Source organism: Diadema antillarum, unplaced genomic scaffold (assembly GCF_040938485.1).
Source record: "Diadema antillarum isolate AM-2024a unplaced genomic scaffold, OU_Dant_1.0 seq00000642_RagTag, whole genome shotgun sequence".
NCBI lineage: Eukaryota > Metazoa > Echinodermata > Echinoidea > Diadematoida > Diadematidae > Diadema > Diadema antillarum.
The window spans coordinates 186,197-206,604 of record NW_027271556.1 but is presented as its reverse complement, the minus strand read 5'-3'; the positions used below and the strand labels follow the sequence as shown (position 1 = coordinate 206,604).

Genomic DNA, 20,408 nt, shown 5'->3' with positions numbered 1-20,408 from the left:
CTACAGCTGTGTGTCTTTATCTGTGACAATAACTATTTGTTATGATGACAATGACAGTTGCACACTCACCCTCCCCCCCCCCCCCACCATTATTCTGATATCTACTCCTAGCTTACGTCAAAAATGATTACTCATATGAAATTCTATCCCATGTTTTTCTTCCACTCTGTGTACGTCAGGAAGGGGAGGGATAGGGGACCAAGATATTTCCCACAAAATGTCTGACAAGCTTGGGAAAAAAGAAAATGGAGTCATTTTGGTTAGTCCTCCAAAACTTCACATTATGAAATGTAACCGAATCTCCATAGCTCCATTGCACTGGGTATTCTATTCACGTAGTCATGATGAACCTGCCATCACTCTATTTTTTTTTCTTGTCAGCTTGGCGTATGAAATTACACCCGAATATTTCTGAAATGTCGATCCGACTGACAGACAAGCTGCAATCGGTTCACATCATTCCAATCACGGCCTGTGTTTCTTCTGCCCTGTGTCATGCTGATATTCGAATTACTCTCATTTTGATCACAATGCGAACAAAATACATGCTTTGGTAGATTAAATTTTCATATCAAATCTCTAGAGGAGACGAGTAATGACATATGTCATTAAATAACCCAATTCCAGGACTGCAAAATTGAAACATTATAAATAATTACATATATACACACAAAGCTTGCCTAATTGTAATCCATCTCAAGCGCAGTCAAATTTCTACGAAGTAATGTATGGCGTTAAATGACTCTGCGTAGCCAACACAGTGTGGCGGTAAATGAGAAAATGGTTTGATCACAGCCCCCCACCCCCATCAGGCTTTCTCTCATCAATATGCAAAGTGGGGTGACAAGAATAGCAACCAATTAACGACCTGCCGCTGACGAGAGCCAATAAATGATTTGCACTGATGCCGTGGTCTATCTCTGCCTTCACCGTGTACACATTTACATTGTGTACACAAAACCCTGGCCAATCTCACGAAAATATGGCCTACTTTCCTTTGCTTTTTTAAAGTTCATGTTGACTGCCAGTTCTCTTTTCTCCTCCTCTTTCTCCCACTGAGCAAATTGAGCCTTTACCAGTTAGATTGGATGTACTCCCTGTGAGCAACCAATCTATCTTGCCAAAATGAATTGGAATTGTTTCTATTCTTGACGTACAGGATTCAGGTTGGTTCAACCCTGTGTAATGCAATACATGACGCTGCTCTGTATGATTCATCATTGCCATGCGGTGAGGCAAATAAGATGATTGAAAAAAAAAATCTCATATTCATTAGACATATTACTGTAGGCATTGTCAAATACTTCACATGAAATCTTTGCTTGACAATCTTGCAAAATAAGCAGTATTTGGAAAACATGGAAATCTGTTAATGCATAAAATCATATTTCTTGTTATGTAGCATTCACAGTATTTTATGCCATTGAATAGCACATTACTAAAGTTTTAAAATCGAACCTAAAAGCTGTCAACTGAAACATAAGTTGTTTAGGTAATTAAAAAACAATTAGACTGTAAGTCACTCTTGGTTTTGAAATAAAAAAATACATGCTCAGTATCCATGCTACTGTCTACATCAATATTTTGCATTGCTGATAACAACCCATTCTTAAAATGCTCAATATTCAGAAAACAATGCATCAACAACTCTGCTAAAATCACTTTCCAATCAAACCTCAAAAAGATCATAAGTCCTTTTTGCATAAAGTTAGTTATCACACAACTTCACAAAGAACCATGTTATATATCATACCCCTTAGCATTCCCTGCATATATCCTTTATTCAAAAAAAAGTATCACTGCCATGGTCTGCCTGAACAGAAATCCAGTATGCACATCTGAATGAGATAGAACACTATTTTTTCCATTAAAGAAAGAAAAAGAATAAGAATTTTCTCACTTGATGTGCTCCTCTCACATCATAGCTTTGATACTTCCTTTCTGTACTGACAAGCCAGCTGCTATATCAGAGAGAAATCTGTGCAGTGCTCCTCTCTATCCTAGGCAACAAGCGGTGACAACAACTTTAGCTATAAATAGCCCCTGTCAGGATGCCCGTTACAAATCCAACAATAATCCCAAATCTTCACAAACTCAACAGGAAAGGGGATAGAAACAGCTTTATAGCATCATCATTTTCACCCTGTCTCTGTTACATGTTTCTGACTAAGCATTTCCCTGCTTGTCTGTAATCTCCCCCCCCCCCCCCCCCCAGTGCAGAACAAGCATGAATCTGTGCACCGCCATATTCACCCAACACTTTGTACTTGTGAGTGAATGACTCTAGGGAAGCATCTTTTTGAGATCAAAAGGAGGTCTTATCGATACTTTCCCTACAATCCTCGTTTCCCCACTCCAACCATTGATGCAAACAGCAAGTTGTTAACACTCCATCATTGGCAAACTGCTGTCAGGAATGCATCCTTTGAACAAGGCATGGGGGGAGGGGGTTATCAATTAAACAGTGATGAAAGTTAAACAATTATTGTACATGAGGGAGGAGACAGCAACAGGTGGGATGATATCCCCAAGCATCTCACCTTCTCTGGATCCCTCGCTCCTGGAGCTAGGGTCGAGAGGACACAGACGTCCTAGAGTCAGTCCGCTGGGAGTGGTCTGATGCCATACTGGAGGAGCTCGGCTTACGCTCGTGCCTCCTTGTGTCAGATGAGTGCCTCAAGGATAGGGTAGCCTTGTTCAGCGGCTTGCCTGATAAGCATTTAAGGATTGAGATTCTGTCAGTCACTGTTCACATTTTCAACTTGTTTGGGAAGACAGTATGTTCATGAATATCTCAAGCACAACATTGGTCATAAATGTATCACATTGCATACAAACATTTGCAAAGACATGCATAATTTTCTAAAAATGAAGTCAGCTGCTGTACACATTTCCCTGGCCTTTAATCAAAACACACAGAAAGGACTTTGAACTTCCTTTAAGCCGGATTTCAAAAGATGATATGACCAAAGCGATACCAAGGTGTTCCATCAAACTGCATTGACAAAAACTCGTAAGTGTATACGATAACATCTTTTAATGACATCATAATGCATGACTTATGCAAATCTGCCTTGTGCAAAATGTCAAATACTACAAACTTTTAAGTGGAAAATAAAGACACAGGACATACAAGAGCCAAAATGTCAAATACTACAAAACCTTCAGGTGAAAAATAAAGATACAAGACATCCAAGAGCCTATACTTGAGCTGAGAAGTTCATTACATCACAAACTTACCATTCTGAGCATTCCTGGAGCTAACCTTGGATGCGTTGCTGCTAGCTGTGACCTCTGACCTCATGCTCCTATTGGAGGAGGACACACTGCCTGGATCCACCTCCATGGATGATGTGCTCTCCGCTTTGACCTTGACATCCAGTATGGGTTGCAGCTTCTGGACCATGTGTGCTGCGTCTGCTGAGTAGCGGCCTGGGTGGTTCTTGTCCACCAGCCTCCCTGTGTTCCTGTTCTCCACCGATCTCCTCCTGGGAATGACACTAGACTTGGAGGATCCACTGGCATTTTTGTCATTCCGCCAGGAGGAGGGTGTGTAGGTCTTCTTGTTGTCCTTCTCGGCAGCGTTCTGTCCTGCCCCTTGTCGGTTGCTCGATGTTGTCGAAGACGCTCCTGCTTTTGGCTTGGCAAGCGTGACCTGGAAGTGACTCGAGTGCGTGATGCTCTTGGACACCTTCTTCGGTGTCTGTAGAAGCGACTTCCGCTTGTTGGGACCACTGGGCTTCTCCTCGTCTTTCTTCTCATCTTCTTTCAATAGATGGCCTCTGTCCCGGTTGCCATTCTTGGTGCCATTCGACAGGGAGTGCTCGTTCTGAGATGTCAGGCACATTCCCACCTCCATGACGGCTTGCAGCTCTCCTGATGGGTGCCCCTGCAGCGTCCTGGAACTAGTTTCAGGAATGTCATTGGCTCGCTCGCTCTCTGTTCTGCTGCTCTCAGACTCAACGCTCTTATTCTCATCTATGCTGCATGCCATGGTGGATGTGACCGACATCTCATCCAGCTGAAACTTCAGATCCTCCTCCGTATCCATCATGATGCGTTCGAGCTTTGCAGGAGCCGCTTCTTCGCTGGTCACTGAGTAACATAGATGAGAACCATCTTGGGTGTGAGCTAAAGTGGAAGTGACTATCCTTCCACTGGTCATCCCATTTGACTGGGATACCTCAACATCAGTCCCATGAGAGACAACAATACCCCCATGACACTTAGCTGTCTCAGGAATGACTTCACTGGTTTTCAGGTGCTGGGTGCCTTCCAGGAGGTCGACAGGAGACATAGGCACCTGGCTGTTATTGTTGCTCTCAAAGTGAAGATCAACCTTGACCTCCTGCCCATCACCCTCCTGGCGTTTCTCCGAGCACTTCTCAATAACAAAGGTGGAATTGGGTGGTTCCGACTCTTCCTGATCAACCAGATCAATGTCAATGTCATACGTGGTGTTGTGAGGGTCAACTTCCATTTCAAACTCCTCTGAAAGATCCACACCATCATCCATGCTGGAGGGATTGTCCACAAGAGTGGTGTCATTGGCATCGCTCAGGGCTCCTTGTGACAAGACGCGCTCATCGTACTTACTCTGATCTGCTTCCGCCACAACCGTTCCACTTCCAGTGCTGACACTGTCATACCCATTAGATGTTGGGGTCTGAAGCACACTGGGATATTCACGAGGGTTGCCCTGGGCATCAGTTCCACATGTTTCCATGGGATAGGCATCTATTTCCATTCCATTTGATGCTATTCCAATGGGAGTTGTTGCCTGGCTACCCACTGGTGGAGTTGCAATGCCCTCATATTTCTCTTTTAACTCCTGATCCATAGCAGTCAATGTGAACAGAGTGTTGCTTGATTCACGCAAAAACTCGTCCTCCACAGTTGTTATGGGTTCCCAAATCCTCGGTTTCACGTCAGAAAACTGAGGCTCAAAGTCTACCGCGTCCTGCAGCTCGTCAGGCAACAAGTTGTACTCGTTTAATGCTTGCTCTAGTTCCTCCGGAGTCAACAGGTCAAACTTACATCTACCGGTTGGCGTGTCCAGGAATGATGGAATTGCTAAGAATTCATTATACTCCACTTCCTCGTCAGTGTTTTCGGTGTCACAACTCGACAAACTGTCTACTGGGAAAGCAGGAGCCGTTGCACCAATACCAAGAGGATAGATTCGAGGTTCTTCTGGTATAGAAGTCCTAATGTCAGAGCTCACTTGTAAATGTATTTGCACTGGTGTGGAGGACTGCGGTACCTCAAAGTCCCACGCTAAACTGGAGTCCGACTTTTCGCGACCCGACGAACTATCCTCAAGAGGACTCAAAGAGTGCGAATCGTCCCACCCGAGACTTCCTGAACAGGACTGCTGGAAAAATGATGACACCTCCTTATCCAATTCAAAAGTTTCATTCAATTTTGAGTAACAACCTTCCACAATATCAGGTTTACCCTGCCTATCATCTGCACCCCCTTCCTCAAACGTTCTTGTCAAGTCACTCAGACTTGGGCGCGAGCTGAGTTTGGCATTCACATCTTTATTGCGTGCAAGTTTCCGCTGAAGAAGACTCTTACTAGTTTCTTCCCCACTGTTTGTCCGACCGGGTTTGTCCTGAGTTGTGTTCACCCTCGCATATTGGCGTTTCTTTTCACAGACAGTAAAAGTGGTATTGGAATTGGGTTTGAATTTGTCTATCTGGGATTCTGTAGTTCTTTTGCTAGTCCCTTTGGTTTTGTTGTCCCCTGTCCAACCGGAATGGGTAATGTTAGTGTGAACAGGGCTGATTTTCTTGGATTGAAACAGCTTGCCTGATGCTGAGGACTTTTCTGAAGAAGTGTCACTCTTGCCGCAATCAAAGTTCTTGCTAGTTCTTTTATTCGGCTTCAGTTTGGATGCTGCTGTGGAATCCTTGCTCACGGGTAACGTCTTTGGTCGCTGAACTTTTCCTGCTCCCAGACCTAACGTGGGTATCCTAGTGCCAACCTTTACCTCTCTACTGTCTCTACTGCATATACTAGTACTGGAATTTTGTGAAAGAGTTGATGTGGGGCTGGTAGGCGACGGGGGAGGTAGAGTGTGAACCTTGTGGGCTGGCACAAAGACACCGTAGTTTTGCGGACAGTCAAAGTAGTGAATGCCGTCGACTGACCCGTTGTGCTTTCCGACGGGATCATCGAGCTCAATGCCACACATGCATCCTTGGGCAAAGTGGGTCTTGCCCTTGAAGTGCAGTACGCCGGTCCTACCGTCGGTGGTCTCCACACGCTGCCCAACGATGAGATGCCGAAAGGGAACACTCGGAGTGGAAGGCGACACGTGAGGTGGCTTGACGTCGGTGGAGCGGAGCGGATGGTGGACCGCCTTGGGCGCTGGTAAAAGTGACCTCCTGGGCTGTAGAGTAGGCAGCCTGGACTCTACCTGAGTAGACTGCAAGTAAAAAGAAGAGAGAGAAAATGACACTTTACAATGGGTTCAAAATCAGAAAAGATATTAACTTAATCAATTCATATAATTCCAGCAAGCAGTTTGTATTTTCATAAAGTTTTGTATTACCTCAATATCTAAAGGGTAGGTGTGAAGTCAATTAAAAAAGATAATCATCAGTCGATACACTGCTTTGTTGAAATGACAAGCAACCTACCTAACAGAAAAAGACACCTACTCGTATGATATATGACTGCATGATATGACAACCATTAGGACACATGAAAACTGTTATCACCAAAGTAACACTCATGATTTCATACTTTTGATGTAGATACGGATACACATCAGCCCATATACACACACACAAATACAATCAACAAATCTTTCAAAATTATGTACAGCACTTATGGCTATCAGTTTCCAATTCCCCCCCCCCCCCCACACGCACATCCATGCAAAGTGGGCGAAACGAAGTGATCATATAGACCAAGATATGTATGCAAACAAAGTATAAGGTAGCAAAGTAATACTTCCACACGCAGTACTTAGCATACAGTGGTAATGAAATATTTTTCACCACCTGTTACAGTTGAATCTCTAATACGTCTGTGGCCCTCATATCCAGTATTCAATGCGATGGACTGTTCACAGCAGAAAACAACACACATGTTGCCACATTGTGTTACACTCAGCCATGGAAAAAACCCAGTCAGTAAAAACAGAAAAAGAAGGAAAAAAACCAAGGCCAAGAGGAAACTGCCGTCTAACAACAACACACCTCACAAAGTTCTACCTTGCACGGCAGAAAATTGGTTGTCCAGCATAAGCAACTAGTACTAGTCATCAGAATTTGATGCAAACATGGAGTATTCCAATTTCATTATCGTCGGCAACAGTACCATCCACAATCTGCACTGATCAAATCAGCCAGCAAACTGATTAATCATAGGCATATCAAAATTCCGCCCCAGCCCACCTCTCTTGTTTGACCGAGTCAGATCTGAAGTTGCTGCAGGGTAAACACCGTGGCACAGGGAGCACAATGCGTGCCCAGTTTGACTTGCATCGCTAAGCCAAATATTGGGAGTTACAATTAAAACCAACGTAGGAAGGATTAATTAGACTAAATCATGATACGGGGGATGAGCTCCTGAGCAGTGGTGGGTATGAAATTCAGTACGACACAACCCACTGCCATGATGAATTAGAATCTCTCGTTAATTCTGGGTGAGCATTTCAGTTCGTTGTATCACATTTCATGGCCCATGTGGTGTACTGTGGTTTGCATAAACCAAATGCCTGCAAAGTGCAGTATTGGACCAACTACTACAAATGTCATTATCATACAATGTTTGACTGCAAAGTAGGAGAAATTCTTCCCCCCTAAACATATTTAGATAAAACCTAGCACATGACTATCAAAGAAGTAGGTGCAGCAGTCCCACAATAGGTAAAGTGTCAAAAAGTGATATGCACTACTACACACATTTTTCAAACCTGAAATGCAACTGACGTGCACATAGTGTACATTAGTGCCAGCAACAACTTTTTGACTATCACACGCCTTTAATTTATATCGCAGACACTAAGAGGGGGAGATTTGTCATCTGTACTTATAGTCCATGGGCCAGGCCAGGTATTGGTACCATCTGAGGTGGCAATACCTTTTCGGTGTCATTTTGTTTGTCGGGCATAGATATGCTTATCAAGCTATGATAGCATTTCCAAATGAGTAGCTTAGTCATAGTAAATGAATTTTAAACCAATTTGGTTTCGTTGTTATATCCCTGTACTTCTGAATCGAGACCAACCGCTATACAAAGAAGAGCACTGTCTTCTGTATGTTCACAGGTGTTCTGTTGTAAACGTGGTGCGCTTAGTCTTTATTCAAGGCAGCGAAGGGAATATCCAAGGGTTATGATGTCCACAGCGCTTAGTCTGATATTCAAGACGGCGAAGGGAATATCCAAAGCTTATAATACAGTGTATATCCTTTTATCTAAAAACAACAACAACAAAAAAGCAATTTCTCGTGAATTTTAACGTATTTTTCAATTATTTATCATTTTCCGGTGAAAACGCTACGGTGAAAACGCTAATACCACGCAAATGTCGCTTTATTTACATCCAACAATGAAAGATTATGCAAAAACAATGTACCGGTACACTACAATACATTATAATTAATAATGTTGGAAATGAACAGCGTGATTTTTGTTTAAAACTGATGTATTTGTTGAGAGGGTGGTATAAAAACAGTATAGATAATCCCTTTTATTAGGAACTTTAGATATGATAACGGTACATTGGTCTAGATAAAGACTAAGCGCACCGCATGACAGCTGTGGACATCATAACCCTTTGGATATTCCCTTCGCTGCCCTGAATAAAGACTAAGCGCACCGCCTTTACAACAGAACACCTGTGGACATACAGAAGGCAGTGCTCGTCTTTGTATAGCGGTTAGTTTCGATTCAGAAGTACAGGGATATAAAAACGAGACCAAATTGGTTAAAAATTCATTTATTATGACTAAGCTACTCATTTGGAAATGCTATCATAGCTTGATAAGCGTATCTATGTCCGACAAACAAAATGACACCAAAAAGGTTTTGCCACCTCGGGTGATACCAGCAACCCATTTTTCGGCTCTTGGCCCATGGACTATTACTGTCAAACTGTACACAGGGATGCTGTAGTGTCATGTTTGTAAACATGCACAAAAATGTACAGAAGTAGCTTGCACTCCATGTTGATTTAATAGTTAACCTTTAAACATACACTCATCTAACAATGTACTAAAATGGGGTTATCACTTACGGGCATATACATGTACATGTATGTACATTGGCCTTTCATAAGTTAGTCAGAAACCCCCAGGCCTGCATGTGGTTAAAAATGTCCACATGTTACATGTACACCACTGATTAAACTTTAATCAGTCAAGTCCTGATGGAATTTGCTGGAAAATGATTACAAAGAAATCAACAACAATTTGCCATTGTGAGAAAGAAAGAAAGAAAGAAAAAAAATATTCATAAATTTGGTTTCTGTGACTTGATGGATCAAAGGAAAATGACTTGGCTGAGAGTGTACCAAAAAGTAGATGCCAGCATTTTTGCTAATTTTTGAGAGTATTACATCATGAAAAGCCACATGTCCTCTTGTTGAAACAGAATTCAGAGCAATTGCGAAGATTCACATTACATTGGGTGACCGAATTTCCTATAGTACATGACACTCTTACGTACGTATGCAAGTTCGCTACTTTTCGCTAACACAGCAGGGAGGTGGCCACCTCCCTGATCACAGCCTATCATCAGTATAGAGTGGCTTGGGATTCCAGATGGCAAATTTGGAATATCATCTGTGAATTTCAACAGTATTATATGTCTGTCCCCCCCCCCCCACCCACATGTCAGATTCAATTACGCTTATCAACATTGCCTCGTGATGCAAATGGCTGTTAGTGCATTTATTCTCAAGAATAAGGGAAAGATGGTATTATGACTGAAACTTTAAAGTCATTAGAAAATTGAAATTCACATGATCGGTTGCATCAACCTTTTCTAAAATGTATTATTCACGTTTATGACCAATATTTGAGAGTCATAAAAGATGTGGATGCAACCCAAATTCTTCATATTCACATTGCTGTATGGAGATGGCCACATTTGCAGGAGTTCCATAAAAATATGATGTATGGGCTGTATCTGAATGCCTGGAACATACAGTGTATTACTTTGCAGTATGAATGCAGATTTATTGAATAATAGCTTGAGACATCTGTAGATCTGGTCTGTCTCCAGCTCAAGCAAACAAGCAGTCAGCCAAGCCAGAGGCACAGTAGAGGGAATCACTGGAGCAGGTCCCATCAAAATTATGGAAATTACTGACTGGAGTGTAAATCTTCTCAAGCCGGATGCCAATAAATCAGCCGAGATATGTATTTTGTTTTTGATTTTTTTTTTTCCCCCTAAGAGGCTCTGTGATATGTGATGGATCCTGGTTTACTGGGGGTAGGGCGGAAAAGGGGGACTTGATTGATCCCCAACTGACAGTGGACAGTCGCAGCTGGTTCACTGTATCATTACCCGAGTGGAAATTATTGGATAATTATTATCATTATTATTATTATTTTTTTTTTTTTTTTTGGGGGGGGGGTTGATGTACTGAAGGGCTAATGAACATTTATGACATTTATCCCATTTTATGACAAACCAACTAGTTCACTTTATTGATATCGTAATATATGACAGAAAGCAAGGTAAGCAAATTCAGATATTATGAGCATCTTGTATCTCCTTTGCCAAAACTGTCATGCATCATACCAAGGATTTTACGAAAGTCGAGACGTTATTGTCACATGAATAGTCATTGGCATTCAATCACTCTGAAAGTTCTGTTAAACCATTGATCAGCTCTCAACTGGATGAAATAATACAATTCCCACTATTGCACCATTCCACTTCAAGCTGGTGCCAGTAGGATAGGAAATAGCAATGAACTGAATATTTGAAAAGAGTGAAAGCAATGCTAATATTTAACATGCATTGTGCCCCTTGGTATAGATTGATCATATACAAGCTATCTACATAATATCAGTCACACATGACAGGCAGTCAGTCAGTCATGATAAAAGGCAACCTCAGGGCTCAGAGATACGTAGACACAAACATCTGTCAATCTGATAAGACAGAGAAATGACAAGTAAATGTATTAAAGCAAGAATGTGTGTGTGTGTGAGAGTGTGTGGATGTGGGTGTGGGTGGGTGGGTGTTTGTAATGAGGTGTTTACAGCTTCGTACCAACTGAAAATTCATAAAGAGTACAGAGAAAACTCCTGAACTATTAAAAAAAAAGTTCATGCTAGGGGCAGTGCATCATTGCTAAAATGACTTGGCAACTGGTCAAGTAATAATCGCTGCATGCTGAAGGAAAAAACAACAACAAACAAACATGAAGGTATAGAAATTTGCCCTCAGGAGTAATGCCCAAAAAGTATGTGTACAATTGTATATTTTGTGTGCTTCATGTGTGTGTGTGTCTGTGTATTGCTGTATGTGTATGTATTGCTGTATGTGTGTGTGTGTGTGTGTGTGTGTGTGTGTTAAGGAAGTTAAGTGAAAAAGTGATTGAGTAGCACACATTTCTTAGTCGGTGTGTGAGTGATAAGGCACATTCGGATTGGCTTGATTAGGCTGATCAAAATAGCTTTTTTTGAGAATTATGCAGATTTTTATGTCATTTCTCTTATAAAAACAGGGTATGGTTTGGTAAAAAGAATCAAATATATCGTACTGTATGTTTGAAAAATGATTTAGCAGCACAAGAAAGAAGAATACAGCTGCTTTCTTTTTTGTTGGTGGACATATTAATTTTATAGTTAATATGGATTTCACATTGAATGAAACTCAAATAAAAGAATATTATTTTTTTTTAAAAAGTGTGTGTGTGTATGTGTCACTGTGCATGAGCGCATGTGAAAATGGTTTCATGCAAATATCTAATTGGAATGTGTTCCATTAAAAGTGATTTGCAAACAGCTGGTGTAGAGATTGTCCTCTGAAGTAATGCTGCACAAATGTATGTACAAATTGTATGTGTGTGTGTGTGTGTCTTGGTATGCGTGTGTGTGAGTGTATGGTTTTGTGCAAGTACAGTGTATCTGATTGGAATGCGCCCCATAGAAACTGATCTGAAAACAGCTGGCATGATATGTGATCATGTCCAGCAATCTGCACATACCAACATTGGCAAGATACTTTCTGGCTGAGTCACAGTATAAATGGAGAAGCAAAGAGTGCCCCAGATTTCAAGAAATACAAGGTCAAGGGTTCATATATTGGTTATTTTTAAAAAAAAGAAAAAGATTTGCCAGCACCATCATAGTGGGGTATACTCTATTGTAACTAGGCATTAATCATTAATGTGTTTACAGTATGTGCTCATCCGGCTCATTGATCAAATCCCTGCTTTACACCTTCGAACTGCTGTAAAAATTGTACAATTTACCTGCATTGCCACACTGTATTGCTCAAATTAACTTCCGTCCTCCTACCCTCCTTTTTCTCTTCCACTGTAGCTCTTACTTCTATACAAATGGAAGTAGTCCTCCCTCATGATTACCATGGCAACTGCATCATCTACACCCCCCCTCCCCCACTCCCAAAGGTAAAGGAGTCAACTCATGGAGAATTCATTCTCCGCCTGCCTCGCCCACGCACCCACGCAAGGATGCATCGCATGGCCAGGCAGCGCGGTAGCTGGATTGGAGACAGCGGTGAACTTTTATTTGAGGACGGCAGCGATATCGGCTTCACTGGTCGGCATGCATGGCTGGATGCTGCCTCAACCGTCTATCGTTCGGTCTGGAATGGAGCAAGCATGTGGAGGACGGAGTGGGGGGGGGGGGAAATCCCTGAGAAGAATAACATGAGAGCATCAAAAAATAGATGCAAGACGAGAACTTGACATTTATGCAGGAGAAAGCCTAAACTGCGTATCCTCCTCATCATCTCACTGAAGACGAAATTCAGAAGTCTCCGATTTAATCTACGAAGATTAAATACTTTGAGAGGGCAAAAGTTCCCATTTCCCTTCCTTTTTGTCATTGCTAATCTTAAAAAATCCCCCAAAACTCAACAATCGCATAAGTGTATATATCAAGATTTGATGCTGACTGTTGCCTGGTTACCTGGGCAACCTATTTCACAGCTAGAACGGGAGGCTCCTCCAACTGCACGTGACGGGAAGTGTTAAGGACATCACATCATCAAGAGATAAATGTCATGAGAGTAACATTTCTCTTCTTTTTATAGCATTAAATGAGAGCATGTCCTTGCCCCGGGAGAAGCACACTACAGAAATCAACAAATAGCTGCTACACACTGTACGGGCCTTTCATTTCTAGATGAAACTGCATTGGATTCAATAGTCGTTTTACATGTTTACTGGTTCTGTAGTAAAGGATACCTGCTTGTATTCCTTACAAAATACACCTTCACTTAATGATTCAAAAGCATTCTTCCTCTTCCGTAACAGAAGTGACAATTGCATTGGCACAAAGAATGCATTATCTCCCACATAATTCAAAGGCTGATCTACGCTAAGAAACTCATCATCAAGTCGTTTTACTTTCAAAATAATGTCCTGTTTGTAAAAGAATCTACAAACAAAGAAATTTATCTAAAATTACAATACTGTGTATGCATTTCAAAGTGCATTTGTGTGTATAAGTTGCCTGCACGCTCAAAAAAAAAAAAATTGGCCTCTTTTAGACTCTCTTCACCTCATATACATGTGAAAGCACTAATAATACACAACTTGTGTGATTAAAAAACTCCTCTAGTCTCATAGATACCATTTTACCAAAAGATTTTGAATACTCAAAATACCAATACACAGTCTACATACACTTTCAAAAATTTTCATTTACTGGTATCTCATAAACAACAATTTCCACAAGACTCCTCTGTCATGCAACAGTCTCCACACATTCTCTCTCTTCAAAAAAACAAAAAACAAAAAATTCTCTGATTTTGTGGATTCTATTTTTCTCAACTTAATTTCTAATGGAACGTGCACGTGTCTTCTGTGCATTTGGCTATCGCTTCTACTCCGAGCAGGCACGAAAATACTTTTTGTTTAGATTGGCCGGGGATGAAATAGATCCCCGCAAATGTGTTTGCCTAGCTTGTCCGTCAGTCGCAGGAAATGCAAGCTGGATATTTAGCTGTCTCCCGGAGATGAGTGCGACCGACCCGGCTTGATGACAAAAGCGTTTGGATTTCCTTCTCACACACACACACACACACACACACACACACAAATATTGGCGAGAAGTATCCTGCCCGGATATCAACAAATGTCCCACTACAGACATGAAAGGCAAGACATTTTGGAATCTCATCGCAGAAAGAGAGAGGATGAAAGAAAGAGGAAGAGAGAGAGAAAGAGAGGGGAGAAGAAATTTGAAATATGACACAAAGCATCAAGAATCGTTACTAGCAGCAATACTAAAATTCATTCCACAAATACTGGGTGGGTGGGAATATTCTTTCCAATTATATCTCCTTCCACTTTGAATACACACCAGCAGCCAATGCTGTAGCTCTCCCATTTCTTTGTATCTATACTTTCAAATAAACTTCTTTTCCCACTTTTCATAACAAGCCTGTTATCATTTGAACGTTTTTAGAGAATCCTATCTATTTTGCCATCTCGTCAAATATCCCCTCTACCTTTTGATTCACAGCGAGGCGTCTGGCATCTCACAAATTGGACTTCGAATGCGACGTCTAATCAACCTGTGCCCTGATCGTGTAATGACTCCATCGAGTCCTTTTGAATTTCGCTGCATCTCTCACATCTGGCTTTGTCTCTTTCTCCATCTGTCCACTGAAATCTCTCTCTCTCTCTCTCTCTCTCTACACATATATACACATATTTATATATTTCTCTCTCTTCTCCTCCATTTCAGTCCAATTCTCAGTTATGAGTTGGTAACTGACTGGAACAGCTCTAGAGAGGGAAGAATGGCATCACACATCGCAGGAGATGAGACCCAGAAACTCACAAAAACAACCCATTGTCGCTGTTCCCAATGCCAGAAGACGACCAGTCAAACACATTTTTTCTTTTCTTTTCTTTTTTTCTCTTGGTTAACTGCTTTGCCTGCCAGTGTCGAGCTCGCATTGAGAGCAAAGGCTCCATTAACCCTGCCGCACCTGAAGGCAAGGCATCATGTTGCAATAGCAAATGGAAGCTAGAGGCAGCAGTCGTAAGGGGGTTATAATACGCCTCCGTGGGCTCGTGACAAACAAGACAGCCCCAATTTCATGTTACATCAGGTAAAGGCAGCTGCAAGTGAATGTGAAAAGAATGACTCACATAATATGTATCTTTCAAATGAAACAGACAACCAACTGCATTCAATTTACCGTGCACTTAACACGAAAGAAAAAAAAAAGAGTTAATATATAGGTCTATAATTGAGATGGGTTGGCAGAGTGGTTATAACAGTAGACAAGCCTCAACACTTGTTTTATCCATGAAACAAGGATTAGTTTCAGCTGGAAAAGAGAGGTTCCCTCAAACGACTAAGAACGATATTACTGTCTGGTTCACCATCATTAGACAGGCTCAAAAGCATCTTTACAAAAATCATGGGGGGGGGGGGTGTCTTATGATTATATGGAGCTATAAAACATGAGCCCTATTTGAGACCATCATCAGTATCTGTGTGAAAAGCCACCGATCACCAAGCAAGCAAGAAACAAGCAAACAAAAAGAGAATAACACAAACAGCTCTTACATGTAGCAGTATGCAATATTTGTCTTCTTCTTCATGCAGAGTCTTCAAATTTGTTGTTCACTGATATCACAAGACCATTAAATGAGATTATGGATAGTTACTCTACCAGATGTTTGTTCAATATAAATCTACAATTTACCCTCAACACCACAACATTAAAAAAAAAAACAACAAAAACAAAAAAAAAAGTTAAAAAAAACATTTTGGTCAATCTGTGCCTTTAACTTTGTCACATGAAGAGTTTAGCATGAATACTGAATGTGACTTTGTCCAAAGTCAAATTTAAAAACAAGAAGCATACATGTGTGAAAACTCATCAGGATGCAATTACTAGAACTCAGGTTTGATTATTACTACAGTGTACAGTATGTAATGAACATAATAAATAAATTGGTTGGCACCGCAGGGCCATGGTGCAAAATGTCGTAGATACCATGCAGTCTACTGTGCATCTTGTCAAATCTCTCATTCACTTTTTTTTCTCTTCAATTTGGTTCGAAACTTAAGGAATAATGGTATTAGTACGAATAACATCTGCAACTGTGTGTATTTTGGCATTTTGTTGCTACACATCTATATCTAACAATGTATAAACAAAATAGAAGAGCAGCACAACACTGCACTCATCTGCAGAATTGAATTTTCTTTCATCTATTTTCAGGGGATTTGGAGTTGATACGCTCAAGGGCCATATTAGATGATTGAGATATCTAAACATACAGTGTATACCACAGGAAAATTGAAATGCTTTTGGAGAGGTGTTTTCCAATGCCTCTACGGGGTATACCGTGTCCTCTACTGGGATCTGTTTGGTGGCAAATGAAACAAAAAAATTGAGTGGAGAGTAATCTGAGAAAACCGAGGCTCTGTATGATTGAAAATGTCACAAAAAAAGTGGCACAAGCCGTATAGGATTTTAGCATCTTAATTACATCTGCCAAAATCATGAGGCAAAAAAAAAAAAAGTGGACAACACCTGAAAGGGCTCTGGGGGAATATTAGATTTTCCTTTTTTGCACAAATTGTGACAAATTTCAGCGTCTTCAAGCAATTGGAAATTTTACTTCCAAATGCGACGTTCCTGAAGAAGAAAATATACACACATGCAGCAGGCACAAACACACAATTCACTTTTTCTACCTCTCAAATACAATTGTAGCTTTCCCTACAGAAAAGGATGTGTAACACTGTTTTTGATAAAAGACCTTTTTTTTCTTTATTTAGAATGAAATGAATTAAAACGACGTAAGTTTCAACTACAGATGCACTGATAGCCAGACACTGGAAATAAATGATAATTTTTTTGACATAATTGAGTGATAATGTGAGAGATATTGCTTCACTGAAAAAAAAAATGCATATGTAAGTCTTGCTCAAGCTGCAATATTACAAAAGCTTTTCACCAATACATTTAATAATCATGCAGTTATAAATATGCGTGCAAAACAAGCGCATGACAACCCTTTCACGGAAGTACATCATACCTATTTGCTCATGAAATAGCGGCTAAAACCGTGCAGAGATACTTCTGACTTTTGCGGAAATCCCTCGCTGCAGCACAGTACACCCATCTTACAAATTGTACATCTTATTTGCGAAAAATCTGAAACATGAGGGCCCCTTGACTAGTTTAAACACTGCACTGAATTTTTCTACTCGTTCTGACTTCAATGACGGTACAAATCCTTGTATTCTCCCTACATATTCCCTTATTCTGATACAGGGGCTTTGGGGCTTACATTCTCGCCTGCTCGGCACGTGCGGTTGATTCATTAGGCAGTCTTCTTGGCTGGCTGGGATCTAAATATTTGGCTCTAGGTAAAGCTGTTGATGAGTGAAAGAGTATTATTGACATAATGGAAAAGGGAAGCCCCAGTGCAACAGTTTTCTTACCTCTCCCCCCCTTCCCCTTGTGTATTCCAAAACATATTGCTACATTCCAGGTATATACTCTGTACTGAAATGGCTTGTGAAATCTTCTACTTTCTGATCCATAATTTTTTTTTTTAAAATACACACGAAAAACGGAAAATGAGACAACAGCTTTCGTCACATCCTACTGTATTACTAAAATGATTTATAATGTACTTGTGTACATGTATAAGATAAGGTGCAGTACACAAAATGTCAACTTCGCCGGGTATTCTGGTTCAGGCATTAGCTTTGCTCCGATGGTTTGCCCTTGACAAGTTACCATCTCCTCGCTTCAAGGCTGGTTGCTTGGCATCCCACTTCACTCTCGCATCACACCTACAATGCAATTTGCATGATCTATCTGCACATATGTTGCGTAAGCGTGTGCACACTCATCCCAGCAGAACCATCTACCAGTAACAAAAACATGTGAAGTTCTCTACAACAGACATAGGTACAATACGTTTGCGGTGCAACCCAAAGTTAAAACATTCGGCAGGGATAAAGGTGGATGTCACTTGCACAGAATACTCCTGATTTTCAATACTGGTAGTTCTAGTAAAATCAATATCTTATGTCATGAGCAATAGTTCAATTCCCTTGTTCTGGAAATGCCCATTTACTAATTCATCAAACTCAAGTCATTTAAGTGATGGATGGTTCTTGCACAACTCTGTATCGCCATTTTACATTGTATTATAATTATCCTACTCTTGGCAATTTTAAAGTGCTCTGTGTATCAAACCATGAAGCTTTACAATATTCAGCTATGGAAAAACTACTAAATTATGTCACTAAAATGCAGTGGGGGGGGGGGGGTGTGAGAGAATGTTTAATACAGGTTCGCCATTAACATTATACATAGCATCTGAAATTCTCCACCACAGTCTGGAAATAGGAGCAAATAAATGTCACTTCCCCATTCTCCATGCACGCATGACCGGTAGTCCGCGAGTGCCGTCATGCATGGGAAAACCCCATCCCCCATGCAATATTCGTGACCCTTTGGGACAAGGGTACATAGCGACATCCTACATGTAGCTCCAAAGTGGCGGAGGCTAAAACTGGGGTGACATGGAGGAGGTAGAGGAAGAGGAAGAGGTAGAGGAGGAAGAGGAAGAGGAGGAGGAAGAGGAAGAGAAGGAGGAGGAGGAGGAGGAGGAGGAGGAGGAGGAGGAGGAGGAGGAGGAGGAGAAGGAGGAGGGGGAGGAGAAGGAAGAAGAGGAGGAAGAGGAAGAGGAGGAGGGGGAGGGGGAGATGGAAGAGGAGAAACAGCAAGTGGCAAGGTATAGAGATGTGGGGACAGAAAAGGACTTTACTTGGCTGATTGTCCAGAGTCCAACTGTTAATTGATAGGGATTATCCATTCTGATTAATCCCCATTGTATGTTGAGGACTTTCATGTGAGTCTTTCACAGTAATTACATCTGATTGGGTGTGTCTACCTCCGAAACCAATGCTTTCATCCTCGGGTGTCTCGTATGAACACATCATATTGCACTTGATTGTGTATAGGCCACAAAGCACACTGGATTTATCACATCACTCATTCAGGACTCAGAAGACTATAATTAAATGAAATATGGGCTTATAACAATAGTACCATCAATCATTAAATTATGCAAAATCTACTTGAGGCTCAAGTGGTACAGCAACATTGAGAAGACAGCAAAAACACTCAGTGATGTATACATGATAAATTGGGGGCAATAACTTTTCCAAACATCATTGTCACACCAGTCTCGGCTTCTCGGCAGCTTTTACACCGTCTTCACACGCTCCTCATCTCTAATCATCACAAAGGTGTCGAATTGCATTAAATCTGTTTAAGTATTCAGCCCCACTTCACACGTCTGGTCAGGATGCGCAAACAGGAGAGACCATGGCACAATTAACATACATGATGTTGTACTGTGACGCATTATTATCGGCCACAAGAGTGTGGGAAGTGAGAGAACACGCGCTCGCTCGTCAACAACTTTCTATCAATTTGCCGTGCGGCGTCGCTGCCCATCTGTTGGGGAGGAAATGAAATATGTTCCGGCTGACTCTACATTCATGCGCTGAATTAATATAGTTTCTGCACACAATAAATCTAATTTCTTTCTCCCCCTGGCAGTGAAAGAAAGTGAAAATACTGAATTTCCTTCTGCAAAGTAAATTGTTGCTCTTCTGTGTCAAGCATGTATGTATGTATGTATGTACAGTATATGTACACTGTGTGTGTACATATGTGTGTGTTTGCGTGAGTGTGTATAATTGATTGAATTTACAAATGGAAATTTTAGACAGACTGAAACTCTTTTAAAAGAAAGACACTTGGAGAGTAACTTCAGATGACATGACTATTTCATGGTTACACATAGATGAATGATGTTTTCTTCATCTCTTCATGACTGTCTAAAACTTGTTCTTCACAACAAACATTTAAATTATACCAGATTACAGAATGTCTTGGATACTCATATAAAGAGGAAGGCTTATTCCTTATAGTGTAAAGGGCACAGAGGGACATACCAGTTCACGATAATCAGCAAGCCGTCATAATTATCTTAATATAATTAAACTTATTAGCTCATTCAAGTGATAACTTCTCATAATTTTTCCAGTTTCTGCATAAATGCAACATATGCAACGATCTATGGCAGACCAAACTTTTGTTGTTATACAGTATACAGTAGCTTTTTTTGGAGGGGGGGGGGGGGGGGAGGAAAAAACAAAGCACCAGAACTTCAAATTATCCAT

At 41.0% G+C, this 20,408-nt stretch overlaps 1 pseudogene; it reads right to left on the bottom strand.

The window, feature by feature from the left end:
• Positions 1-20,408, bottom strand: part of LOC139736374 (uncharacterized) — a 78,638-nt pseudogene that overhangs the window by 28,754 nt on the left and 29,476 nt on the right.